Source organism: Dromaius novaehollandiae, chromosome Z (assembly GCF_036370855.1).
Source record: "Dromaius novaehollandiae isolate bDroNov1 chromosome Z, bDroNov1.hap1, whole genome shotgun sequence".
Classification (NCBI taxonomy): domain Eukaryota; kingdom Metazoa; phylum Chordata; class Aves; order Casuariiformes; family Dromaiidae; genus Dromaius; species Dromaius novaehollandiae.
The window spans coordinates 85,881,593-85,895,090 of record NC_088132.1 but is presented as its reverse complement, the minus strand read 5'-3'; the positions used below and the strand labels follow the sequence as shown (position 1 = coordinate 85,895,090).

Sequence of the window (13,498 nt, the reverse complement as noted above, 5' to 3'; positions counted from 1 at the left end):
AGCTGGGGGGCCCATTCTGTGGCAAAGAGGGCTCCAGAACGCACTAGAGGGGTGCCAAGATGTCTACATGGTCCAGAAATGCCTCCGGGGAAGAAGGGAGAAATCTGGAAGGGTGGCGAGGAGACTAGAGGGTGTCTAAAGCATCTGGGGGGCGAGAAGAGAGCTGGGGGGCCCGATTCTGTGGAAAAGAAGGGTCCAGAGCATACTAGAGGGGTGCTAAGGCGTCTACACTGTCCATAAATGCTTCTGGGGAAGAAGGGAGAAATCTGGAGGAGTTGCGAGCACACCAGAGGGTGTCTAAGGGGTCTGGGGGAGCAGAAGATATCTGCGGGGCCCCATTCTGTGGAAAAGAGGGGTCCAGAGTGCAGAAGAAGGGTGCTAAGGCATCTACACTGTCAAGAAATGCCTCTGGGGAAGAAGGGAGAAATCTGGAGGGGTTGCGAGGAGACTGGAGGGCGTCTAAGGGGCCTGGGGAGCCAGAAGAGAGCTGGGGGGCCCATTCTGTGGAAAAGAGGGCTCCAGAATGCACTAGAGGGGTGCCAAGATGTCTACATGGTCCAGAAATGCCTCCGGGGAAGAAGGGAGAAATCTGGAAGGGTGGCGAGGAGACTAGAGGGTGTCTAAGGCGCCTGGGGGGCCAGCAGACAGCTGGGGGGCCGAATTCTGTGGCAAAGAGGGGTCTAGAGTGCACTAGAGGGGTGCTACGGCGTCTACACTGTCAAGAAATGCCTCTGGCGAAGAAGGGAGCAGTCTGGAGGAGCTTCTAGCACATTAGAGGGTGTCTAAGGGGCCTGGGGGACACAAGAGAGCTGAGGGGCCCCATTCTGTGGAAAAGAAGGCTCCAAAGTGCAGTAGAGGGGCGCTAAGTCATCTACACTGTCAAGAAATGCCTCTGGGAAAGAAGGGAGAAATCTGGAAGGGTTGTGAGCACACTAGAGGGTGTCCAAGGCGTCTGGGGTGCCAGAAGAGAGCTGTCGGGGCCCATTGTGTGGAAAAGAGTGGTCCAGAGCACACTAGAGGGCTGCTAAGGCGTCTACACACTCAAGAAATGCCTCTGGGGAAGAAGGGAGAAATCTGGAGGGGTTGCCAGGAGACTAGGGGGTGTCCAAGGGGCCTGGGGGGCCAGAAGAGGGCTGTGTGGCCCCATTCTGTGGAAAAGAGGGATCCAGAGCTCACTAGAGGAGTGCTAAGGTGTCTACATGGTCCAGAAATGGCTCTGGGGAAGAAGGGAGAAATCTGGAGGAGTTGCGAGCACACTAGAGGGCGTCTAAGGAGTCTGGGGGGACAGAAAAGACCTGGGGGGAGCCCAATTCTGCAGAAAAGAGGGGTCCAGAGTGCACTAGAGGGGTGCTAAGGTGTCTACATGATCTAGAAATATCTGGGGTAAGAAGGGAGAAATCTGGAGAGATTGCGAGGAGACTAGAGGATGTCTAAGGAGTTTGAGGGGCCGGAAAAGAGGTGCGGGGCCCCATTCTGTGGAAAAGAGGGGTCCAGAGCGCACTACAGGGGTGGTAAGGCGTCTACATGGTCCAGAAATGCCTCTGGGAAAGAAGGGAGAAATCTGGAGGGGTTGCGAGGAGACTAGAGAGTATCTAAGGGGTCTGGAAGTTCCAAAAATATCTGGAGGGGCCAATTCTGTGGAAAAGAGGGGTCCAGAGCACACTAGAGGGCTGCTAAGGCATCTACATTGTCCAGAAATAGCTCTGGGGAAGAAGGGAGAAATCTGGAGGGGTTGCGAGGAGACTAGATGTTGTCTAAGGGGCCTGGGGGGCAGAAGAGAGCTAGGGGCCCCATTCTGTGGAAAAGAGGGATCCAGAGCGCACTAGAGGGGTGCTAAGGTGTCTACATGGTCCAGAAATGGCTCTGGGGAAGAAGGGAGAAATCTGGAGGAGTTGCGAGCACACTAGAGGGCGTCTAAGGAGTCTGGGGGGACAGAAAAGACCTGGGGGGAGCCCAATTCTGCAGAAAAGAGGGGTCCAGAGTGCACTAGAGGGGTGCTAAGGTGTCTACATTATCCAGAAATGCCTCTGGGGAAGAAAGGAGAAATCTGGAAGGGATGCGAGCAGCCTAGAGGGTGTCTAAGGGGTCTGGGGGAGCAGAAGAGATCGGGGGGGCCCCATTCTGTGGAAAAGAGGGGTCCAGAGTGCACTAGAGGGGTGCTAAGGCATCTAAATGGTCGAGAAATGGCTCTGGGGAAAAAGGGAGCAATCTGGAGGGGTTGCGAGGAGACTAGAGGGTGTCTAAGGGGCCTGGGGAGCCAGAAGAGAGCTGGGGGGGGCATTCTGTGGAAAAGAGGGGTCCAGAGCACACTAAAGGGGTGCTAAAGCATCTACACTGTCAAGAAATGCCTCTGGGGAAGAAGGGAGCAATCTGGAGGGGTTGCGAGGAGACTAGAGGGTGTCTAAGGGGTCCGGGGAGACAGAAGAGATCTGGGGGGCCCCATTCTGTGGAAAAGAGGGGTCCAGAGTGCACTAGAGGGGTGCTAAGGTGTCTACACTGTCAAGAAATGGCTCTGGGGAAGAAGGGAGAAATCTGGAGGGGCTGGCGAGGACCATAAAGGCTGTCTAAGAGGGCTAGAGGCCCACAAGAGAGCTGGGGGGGGGGGCCATTCTGTGGCAAAGAGGGGTCCAGAGTGCACTAGAGGTGTGCTGATGGGTCTACATGCTCCAGAAATGCCTTTGGGGAAGAAGGGCGAAATCTGGAGGGGTTGCGAGGGGACTAGAGACGGTCTAACGGGTCTGGTGGCCCAGAAGAGAGCTGGGGTTCCCATTCTGTGGCAAAGAGGGGTCCAGAGCGCACTACAGGGATGCTAAGGTGTCTACATGCTCCAGAAATGCCTCTGGGGAAAAAGGGAGAAATCTGGAGGGGTTGCCAGGAGACTAGAGGGTGTCTAAGGGGTCTGGGGGGCCAGAAGAGAGCTGGGGGGCCCATTCTGTGGAAAAGAGGGGTCCAGAGTGCACTAGAGGGGTGCTAAGGTGTCTGCATGATCTAGAAATATCTGGGGTAAGAAGGGAGAAATCTGGAGGGATTACGAGGAGACTAGAGGATGTCTAAGGAGTTTGAGGGGCCGGAAAAGAGGTGCGGGGCCCCATTCTGTGGAAAAGAGGGGTCCAGAGCGCACTACAGGGGTGGTAAGGCGTCTACATGGTCCAGAAATGCCTCTGGGGAAGAAGGGAGAAATCTGGAGGGGTTGTGAGGAGACTAGAGAGTATCTAAGGGGTCTGGAAGTTCCAAAAATATCTGGAGGGCCCAATTCTGTGGAAAAGAGGGGTCCAGAACACATTAGAGGGCTGCTAAAGCATCCACATTGTCCAGAAATAGCTCTGGGGAAGAAGGGAGAAATCTGGAGGGGTTGCGAGGAGACTAGAGGATGTCTAAGGGGCCTGGGGGGCAGAAGAGAGCTAGGGGGCCCATTCTGTGGAAAAGGGGGGTCCAGAGCGCACTAGAGGGGTGCTAAGGTGTCTACACTGTCAAGAAATGCCTCTGGGGAAGAAGGGAGAAATCTGGAGGGGCTGCGAGCACACTAGAGGGTGTCTAACGGGTCTGGGGGAGCAGAAGAGATTGGGGGGGCCCCATTCTGTGGAAAAGAGGGGTTCAGAGTGCACTAGAGGGGTGCTAGGGCATCCACATGGTCCAGAAATGGCTGTGGGGAAGAAGGGAGAAATCTGGAGGGGTTGCGAGGAGACTAGAGAGGGTCTAAGGGGTCTGGAGATCCCAATGATATCTGGGGGGGGCCAATCTGTGGAAAAGAGGGGTCCAGAGTGCACTAGAGGGGTGCTAAGGCGTCTACACTGTCAAGAAATGCCTCTGGGGAAAAAAGAAGAAATCTGGAGGGGTTGCGAGGAGACTAGAGGGTGTCTACGGCGTCTCGGGGGCCAGAAGAGAGCTGGGGTGGGGCCATTCCATAGAAAAGAGGGGTCCAGAGTGCACTAGAGGGGTGCTAAGGCGTCTACACTGTCAAGAAATGTCTCTGGGGAAGAAAGGAGAAATCTGGAGGGGTTGCGAGGAGACTAGAGGGTGTCTAAGGGGTCTGGGGGGCCAGAAGAGAGCTGGGGGGGCCCAATTCTATGGAAAAGAGGGGTCCAGAGCGCACTAGAGGGGTGCTAAGGCGTCTACATGGTCCAGAAATGCCTCTGGGGAAGAAGGGAGAAATCTGGAGGGCTTGCCAGGAGACTAGAGGGTGTCTAAAGGGTCTGGGGGGGGCAGAAGAGAGCTGGGGGGGCACAATTCTGTGGAACAGAGAGGTCCAGCGCGCACTAGAGGGGTGCTAAAGCATCTACACTGTCAAGAAATGCCTCTGGGGAAGAAGGGAGAAATCTGGAGGGGTTGCGAGGAGACTGGAGGGCATCTAAGGGGCCTGGGGAGCCAGAAGAGAGCTGGGGGGCCCATTCTGTGGAAAAGAGGGCTCCAGAACGCACTAGAGGGGTGCCAAGATGTCTACATGGTCCAGAAATGCCTCCGGGGAAGAAGGGAGAAATCTGGAAGGGTGGCGAGGAGACTAGAGGGTGTCTAAAGCATCTGGGGGGCCAGAAGAGAGCTGGGGGGCCCATTCTGTGGAAAAGAGGGCTCCAGAACGCACTAGAGGGGTGCCAAGATGTCTACATGGTCCAGAAATGCCTCCGGGGAAGAAGGGAGAAATCTGGAAAGGTGGCGAGGAGACTAGAGGGTGTCTAAAGCGTCTGGGGGGCCAGAAGAGATCTGCGGGGCCCAATTCTGTGGCGAAGAGGGGTCTAGAGTGCACTAGAGGGGTGCTACGGCATCTACACTGTCAAGAAATGCCTCTGGCGAAGAAGGGAGAAGTCTGGAGGCGCTTCTAGCACATTAGAGGGTGTCTAAGGGGCCTGGGGGACACAAGAGAGCTGGGGGGCCCCATTCTGTGGAAAAGAAGGCTCCAAAGTGCAGTAGAGGGGCGCTAAGTCATCTACACTGTCAAGAAATGCCTCTGGGAAAGAAGGGAGAAATCTGGAAGGGTTGTGAGCACACTAGAGGGTGTCCAAGGCGTCTGGGGGGCCAGAAGAGAGCTGTGGGGCCCCATTCTGTGGAAAAGAGGGATCCAGAGCGCACTAGAGGGGTGCTAAGGTGTCTACATGGTCCTGAAATGGCTCTGGGGAAGAAGGGAGAAATCTGGAGGAGTTGCGAGCACACTAGAGGGCGTCTAAGGAGTCTGGGGGGACAGAAAAGACCTGGGGGGAGCCCCATTCTGTGGAAAAGAGGGGTCCAGAGTGCACTAGAGGGGTGCTACGGCATCTACACTGTCAAGAAATGCCTCTGGCGAAGAAGGGAGCAGTCTGGAGGCGCTTCTAGCACATTAGAGGGTGTCTAAGGGGCCTGGGGGACACAAGAGAGCTGTGGGGCCCCATTCTGTGGAAAAGAGGGATCCAGAGCGCACTAGAGGGGTGCTAAGGTGTCTACATGGTCCTGAAATGGCTCTGGGGAAGAAGGGAGAAATCTGGAGGAGTTGCGAGCACACTAGAGGGCGTCTAAGGAGTCTGGGGGGACAGAAAAGACCTGGGGGGAGCCCCATTCTGTGGAAAAGAGGGGTCCAGAGTGCACTAGAGGGGTACTAAGGTGTCTACACTATCCAGAAATGCCTCTGGGGAAGAAAGGAGAAATCTGGAAGGGATGCGAGCAGCCTAGAGGGTGTCTAAGGGGTCTGGGGGAGCAGAAGAGAGCTGGGGGGGCCCCATTCTGTGGAAAAGAGGGGTCCAGAGTGCACTAGAGGGGTGCTAAGGCATCTAAATGGTCGAGAAATGGCTCTGGGGAAAAAGGGAGCAATCTGGAGGGGTTGCGAGGAGACTAGAGGGTGTCTAAGGGGCCTGGGGAGCCAGAAGAGAGCTGGGGGGGGCATTCTGTGGAAAAGAGGGGTCCAGAGCACACTAAAGGGGTGCTAAAGCATCTACACTGTCAAGAAATGGCTCTGGGGAAGAAGGGAGAAATCTGGAGGGGTTGCCAAGAGACTAGAGGGTGTCTAAGGGGTCCGGGGAGACAGAAGAGATCTGGGGGGCCCCATTCTGTGGAAAAGAGGGGTCCAGAGTGCACTAGAGGGGTGCTAAGGTGTCTACACTGTCAAGAAATGGCTCTGGGGAAGAAGGGAGAAATCTGGAGGGGCTGGCGAGGACCATAAAGGCTGTCTAAGAGGGCTAGAGGCCCACAAGAGAGCTGGGGGGGGGGGGCATTCTGTGCCAGAGAGGGGTCCAGAGCGCACTAGAGGTGTGCTGATGGGTCTACATGCTCCAGAAATGCCTCTGGGGAAGAAGGGCGAAATCTGGAGGGATTGCGAGGGGACTAGAGACAGTCTAACGGGTCTGGTGGCACAGAAGAGAGCTGGGGTTCCCATTCTGTGGAAAAGAGGGATCCAGAGCGCACTACAGGGATGCTAAGGCGTCTACATGCTCCAGAAATGCCTCTGGGGAAGAAGGGAGAAATCTGGAGGGGTTGCCAGGAGACTAGAGGGTGTCTAAGGGGTCTGGGGGGCCGGAAAAGAGGTGCGGGGCCCCATTCTGTGGAAAAGAGGGGTCCAGAGCGCACTACAGGGGTGGTAAGGCGTCTACATGGTCCAGAAATGCCTCTGGGGAAGAAGGGAGAAATCTGGAGGGGTTGTGAGGAGACTAGAGAGTGTCTAAGGGGTCTGGGGTGCCAGAGGAGATCTGGGGGGCCCCATTCTGTGGAAAAGAGGGGTCCAGAGTGCACTACAGGGGTGCTAAGGCGTCTACTTGGTCAAGAAATGTCTCTGGGGAAGAAGGGAGCAGTCTGGAGGGGTTGCCAGGAGACTAGAGGGTGTCTAAGGGGGCTGAAGGTCCCAGAGATATCTGGGGGGCACAACTGTGTAGAGAAGAGGGGTCCAGAGCACACTAGAGGGGTGCTAAGGGGTCTACACTGTCCAAAAATGGCTCTGAGGAAGAAGGGAGAAATCTAGAGGGGTTGTGAGGAGACTAGAGGGTGTCTAAGGAGTTTGAGGGGCCGGAAAAGAGGTGTGGGGTCCCATTCTGTGGAAAAGAGGGGTCCAGAGCGCACTACAGGGGTGGTAAGGCGTCTACATGGTCCAGAAATGCCTCTGGGGAAAAAGGGAGAAATCTGGAGGGGTTGCGAGGAGACTAGAGGGTGTCTAAGGGGTTTGGAGATCCCAATGATATCTGGGGGGGCCCAATCTGTGGAAAAGAGGGGTCCAGAGTGCACTAGAGGGGTGCTAAGGCGTCTACACTGTCAAGAAATGCCTCTGGGGAAAAAAGGAGAAATCTGGAGGGATTGCCAGGAGACTAGAGGGTGTCTACGTCGTCTCGGGGGCCAGAAGAGAGCTGAGGGGGGCCCAGTTCTGTGGAAAAGAGGGGTCCAGAGTGCACTAGAGGGGTGCTAAGGGGTCTACTTGGTCAAGAAATGCCTCTGGGGAAGAAAGGAGAAATCTGGAGGGATTGCCAGGAGACTAGAGGGTGTCTACGGCGTCTCGGGGGCCAGAAGAGAGCTGGGGGGGGCCCATTCCGTAGAAAAAAGGGGTCCAGAGTGCACTAGAGGGGTGCTAAGGCGTCTACACTGTCAAGAAATGCCTCTGGGAAAGAAAGGAGAAATCTGGAGGGGTTGCGAGGAGACTAGAGGGTGTCTAAGGGGTCTGGGGAGCCAGAAGAGAGCTGGGGGGGCCCAATTCTATGGAAAAGAGGGGTCCAGAGCGCACTAGAGGGGTGCTAAGGCGTCTACATGGTCCAGAAATGCCTCTGGGGAAGAAGGGAGAGATCTGGAGAGGTTGCGAGGAAACTAGAGGGTGTCTAAGGGGTCTGGGGGGCCAGAAGAGAGCTGGGGGGGCATAATTCTGTGGAACAGAGAGGTCCAGCACGCACTAGAGAGGTGCTAAGGCATCTACACTGTCAAGAAATGCCTCTGGGAAAGAAGGGAGAAATCTGGAGGGGTTGTGAGGAGACTAGAGGGTGTTTAAGGGGTCTGGGGGGCCAGAAGAGAGCTGGGGGGCCCAATTCTGTGGAAAAGAAGGGCCCAGAGCGCACTAGAGGGGTGCTAAGTCGTCTACTTGGTCAAGAAATGGCTCTGGGGAAGAAGGGAGAAATCTGGAGGGGTTGCAAGGAGACTAGAGGGTGTCTAAAGGGTCTGGAGGTACCAAAGATATCTGGATGGCCCAATTCTGTGGAAAAGAGGGATCCAGAGTGCACTAGAGAGGTGCTAAGGGGTCTACATGGTCCAGAAATGGCTGTGGGGAAGAAGGGAGAAATCTGGAGGGGTTGCAAGGAGACTAGAGGGTGTCTAAGGGCTCTGGGGGCCCAGAAGAGATCTGGGGGGCCCCATTCTGTGGAAAAGAGGGGTCCAGAGTGCACTAGAGTGGTGCTAAGGTGTCTACACTGTCAAGAAATGCCTCTGGGGAAGAAGGGAGCAGTCTGGAGGAGTTTCTAGCACATTAGAGGGTCTAGAGGGGCCTGGGGGGCCAGAAGAGAGCTGGGGGGCCTAATTCTGTGGAAAAGAGGGGTCCAGAGCGCACTAGAGTGGTACTAAAGCGTCTACAGGGTCAAGAAATGGCTCTGGGGAAGAAAGGAGAAATCTGGAGGGGTTGCGAGGATACTAGAGGGTGTCTAAAGGGTCCGGGGGGCCAGAAGAGGGCTGGGGGCCCAATCTGTGGCAAAGAGGGGTCCAGAGTGCACTAGAGGGGTGCTAAGTCTTCTGCTTGGTCAAGAAATGGCTCTGGGGAAGAAGGGAGAAATCTGGAGGGGTTGTGAGGAGGCTAGAGGGTGTCTAAGGGGGCTGGGGGGCCCAAAGATATCTGGGTGGCCCAATTGTGTGGAAAAGAGGGGTCCAGAGTGCACTAGAGGGGTGCTAAGGTGTCCACATGGTCCAGAAATGGCTCTGGGGAAGAAGGGAGAAATCTGGAGGGATTGCAAAGAGACTAGAGGGTGTCTAACAGGGCTAGAAGCCCAGAAGAGAGCTGCGGGGCCCCATTCTGTGGAAAAGAGGGGTCCAGAGCACACTAGAGGGGTGCTAAGGGGTCTACACTGTCAAGAAATGGCTCTGGGGAAGAAGGGAGAAATCTGGAGGGGTTGTGAGGGGGCTAGAGGGTCTAACGGGTCTGGGGGAGCAGAAGATATCTGGGGGGCACAATTGTGTATAAAAGAGGGGTCCAGAGTGCCCTAGAGGGGTGCTATGGCATCCAACCTGTCAAGAAATGGCTCTGGGGAAGAAGGGAGAAATCTGGAAGGACTGCGAGGAGACTAGAGGGTGTCTAAGCGGTCTGGGGGCCCAGAAGACATCTAGGGGGCCCCATTCTGTGGAAAAGAGAGGTCCAGAGCGCACTAGAGGGGTGCTAAGGCGTCTACACTTTCAAGAAATGCCTCTGGGGAAGAAGGGAGCAATCTGGAGGGGTTGCGAGGAGATTAGAGCGTGTCTGAAGGGTCTGGGGGGGCAGAAGAGAGCTGGGGGGGGCATTCTGTGGAAAAGAGGGGTCCACAGCGCACTAGAGGGGTGCTAAGGTGTCTACATGGTCCTGAAATGGCTCTGGGGAAGAAGGGAGAAATCTGGAGGGGTTGCCAGGAGACTAGAGGGTGTCTAAGGGATGTGGAGGTCCCTAAGATCTCTGGGGGCCCCATTCTGTGGAAAAGAGGGGTCCAGAGTGCACTAGAGGGGTGCCAAGGCATCTACACTGTCAAGAAATGCCTCTGGGGAAGAAGGGAGAAATCTGGAGGAGTTGCGAGCACACCAGAGGGTGTCTAAGGGGTCTGGGGGAGCAGAAGATATCTGCGGGGCCCCATTCTGTGGAAAAGAGGCGTCCAGAGTGCAGAAGAAGGGTGCTAAGGCATCTACACTGTCAAGAAATGCCTCTGGGGAAGAAGGGAGAAATCTGGAGGGGTTGCGAGGAGACTGGAGGGCGTCTAAGGGGCCTGGGGAGCCAGAAGAGAGCTGGGGGGCCCATTCTGTGGAAAAGAGGGCTCCAGAACGCACTAGAGGGGTGCCAAGATGTCTACATGGTCCAGAAATGCCTCCGGGGAAGAAGGGAGAAATCTGGAAAGGTTGCGAGGAGACTAGAGGGTGTCTAAAGCGTCTGGGGGGCCAGCAGACAGCTGGGGGGCCGAATTCTGTGGCAAAGAGGGGTCCAGAGTGCACTAGAGGGGTGCTACGGCGTCTACACTGTCAAGAAATGCCTCTGGGGAAGAAGGGAGCAGTCTGGAGGAGCTTCTAGCAAATTAGAGCGTGTCTAAGGAGCCTGGGGGACACAAGAGAGCTGGGGGGCCCCATTCTGTGGAAAAGAAGGCTCCAAAGTGCAGTAGAGGGGTGCTAAGTCATCTACACTGTCAAGAAATGCCTCTGGGAAAGAAGGGAGAAATCTGGAAGGGTTGTGAGCACACTAGAGGGTGTCTAAGGCGTCTGGGGGGCCAGAAGAGAGCTGGGGGGGCCCATTCCGTAGAAAAGAGGGGTCCAGAGTGCACTAGAGGGGTGCTAAGGGGTCTACACTGTCAAGAAATGGCTCTGGGAAAGAAAGGAGAAATCTGGAGGGGTTGCGAGGAGACAAGAGGGTGTCTAAGGGGCCTGGGGAGCCAGAAGAGCGCTGGGGGGGCCCAATTCTATGGAAAAGAGGGGTCCAGAGTGCACTAGAGGGGTGCTAAGGCATCTACATGGTCCAGAAATGCCTCTGTGAAAGAAGGGAGAAATCTGCAGGGGTTGCGAGGAGACTAGAGGGTGTCTAAGGGGTCTGGGGGGCCAGAAGAGAGCTGGGGGGGCACAATTCTGTGGAACAGAGAGGTCCAGCAGGCACTAGAGAGGTGCTAAGGCATCTACACTGTCAAGAAATGCCTCTGGGAAAGAAGGGAGAAATCTGGAGGGGTTGTGAGGAGACTAGAGGGTGTTTAAGGGGTCTGGAGGTCCCAATGATATCTGGATGGCCCAATTCTGTGGAGAAGAGGGGTCCAGAGCGCGCTAGAGGGGTGCTAGGGGGTCTACACTGTCAAGAAATGGCTCTGAGGAAGAAGGGAGAAATCTGGAGGGGTTGCCAGGAGACTAGAGGGTGTCTAAGGGGCCTGGGGACCAGAAGAGAGCTGGGATCTAGACTCTGTGGAAAAGAGCACTCCTCTAGCGCACTCTGGACCCCTCTGTTCCACAGAATTTGGCCCCCCAGCACTCTTCTGGGCCCCCAGACCCCTTAGACACCCTCTAGTCTCTTCGCAACCCCTCCAGATTTCTCCCTTCTTCCCCAGAGCCATTTCTGGACGATGTAGACACCTTAGCACCCCCTCTAGTGCGCTCTGGACACCTCTTTTCCACAGAATTGGGCCCCCAGCTCTCTTATGGCCCCCTAGACCACTTAGACACCCTCTAGTCTCCTCGGAAGGCCTCCAGATTGCTCCCTTCTTTCCCAGAGACATTTCTTGACCATGTAGACACCTTAGCACCCCTCTAGTGCGCTCTGGACCCCTAAGGTGTCTACATGGTCCAGAAATGCCTCTGGGGAAGAAGGGAGAAATCTGGAGGGGTTCCGAGGAGACTAGAGGGTGTCTAAGGGGCCTGGGGGGCCACAAGAGAGTGAGGGGGCCCCACTCTGTGGAAAAGAGGAATCCAGAGTGCACTAGAGAGGTAGTAAGGTGTCTACATGGTCCAGAAATGCCTCTGGGGAAGAAGGGAGAAATCTGGAGGGGTTGCGAGGAGACTAGAGGGTGTCTAAGGGGTCTGGGGTGCCACAGGAGGGGTGGGGGGCCCCACTCTGTGGAAAAGAGGAATCCAGAGCACACTAGAGGGGTGCTAAGACATCTACATGGTCCAGAAATACCTCTGGGAAAGAAGGGAGAAATCTGGAGGGGTTGCGAAGAGACTAGAGGATGTCTAAGGGGTCTGGGGGGACCAAAGAGAGCTGGGGGGCCCTATTCTGTGGAAAAGAGGAATCCAAAGTGCACTAGAGGGGTGCTAAGGGGTCTACACTGTCAAGAAATGCCTCTGGGGAAGAAGGGAGAAATCTGGAGGGGTTGCGAGGAGACTAGAGGCTGTCTAAGGCGCCTGGGGGGGCCGAAGACAGCTCCAGGTCACAGCAAGCACCCCAGTAGGGGTGTTCTGAGCAGGCGAGGAGTTTTAAGGGGACTAGGTGGCCAAAAACCCAACTGTGGGGAACCAGGACGAAATATGAAAGGTTTCTGAGGAGACCAGCTGTTCTCTAGGAGGCCTGGGGTCCAGAGAACAGCTCTGGGGCCATACCAGCACCCCAGGAGGCATGCTCAGCAGAGCAGAGGGGTCCTAAGGGGCCTAAACAGCCAAAATAGGAGAACTGGCTAACAAGGAAGACCTCAGGAGGTGCTCTGAGGGGACAGGAGGGGATGGATTTTGAGCAGACTAGGGGACGCATAGAGGTATGTGAGGCACAACCAAGGAAGACAGAGGAGCCTTAAGGGGACTGGAAGGAAAGGGGAGCGGAAGGAAAGGGGATCTGATGGGATAGAGGGCACATGGAATGGTCATAGCGATAGGGCATAGAGAGGACTCTACAGTGCAGCCAATGGAAAAGAAGGGCTGTAGGGCATACTGAAAGGGCGCAATGAATGCATAGGGTTCTGGGGTACCCCCAAGGCAAACCAAGGCGTCCTGAGGGCAGCGTGTGGCACTCAGAGGGGTTCTGATGGGGCTAAAGGGCTAGGAGATGGACCCTAAGGGGCTCAGAGGGCAAAGAGAGGCATCCTGAGAGGACTAGAGGGAAAAGCAAAGGCGCCGAGACGCACCAATGGCAAACGGAGAGGTTTTGAGGAGACTAGAGGGAAAAGAGGGGGGACTTAATAGGACAAGAGGACAAACATAGGAGTCTTGATGCTACCAGAGGGCCTACAGACACCAAATGTCAGAATAACCTTGCAGGAACTAGAAAGAAGCAAAGAATTTTGAAGGGACAAGAGAACAAATGGAGTGCCTTGGAGCATACCTAAAAGCAAATGGATTGGTCCTGAGGGAACTAGGGAGCAAATGGGTGAGTCCTGGGGGGGACGCGGAGGAAAACTGAAGGTTCTGGGGCATTAGCTCACCTGCCATAATCTTCCTGTGTGGAGCCTGCTTCTTCCCTCTGAGAAGTTGGCCTTTGCTTTCATTGCACAGGCAGCTGTGAGCTGTTGCGTAGTCTCGGCAGACAAGTTGGGGATCGCTGCCCAGGCAGTCGTGACCTGCAACACTGCATGCTCAGAACAGTTCTCAGGAAGTCACGCGTACTCATAACCTGAAGAGCAAAAAGCAAATCTCTCTTAAGGTCAGTTTTTATTTCATCATAGGAGCAAGCTTTCCCTCTCTTCTGCACTGTACTGCCTCTAACAGCACACCTTCCTCATCACCATTTTCCCCTGCTCCTTTCACTCCTCTCAGTTGCCCCTGCGTCTTAGATCTCTAAAGCAGCTGTTTCTCATCCACAGGTACTTTCCTGTCCTGTTGCCGATTCACCCCCCGGTTGTCCTATAGCAAGCAGTTGAGACACCTTGGCCTAATTCTTAGCTGCACACGCCTTTTGATCTGGCAAGCAGCTCAGACAGAGCAGAGGGCAGCAAGAAAGGTG

General features: G+C 55.5%; 1 long non-coding RNA gene across 1 annotated transcript in view; it reads right to left on the bottom strand.

Annotated features, from left to right (window-relative positions):
* The window catches only part of LOC135324798 (uncharacterized), a 93,272-nt gene extending 80,200 nt beyond the window's left edge, over positions 1-13,072 (bottom strand). Inside the window, exon 1 of the long non-coding RNA XR_010386057.1 lies at positions 12,981-13,072. This is a non-coding gene — a long non-coding RNA (uncharacterized LOC135324798). The remainder of the gene's footprint in view (positions 1-12,980) is intronic.
* Positions 13,073-13,498: the final 426 nt, after the last annotated feature.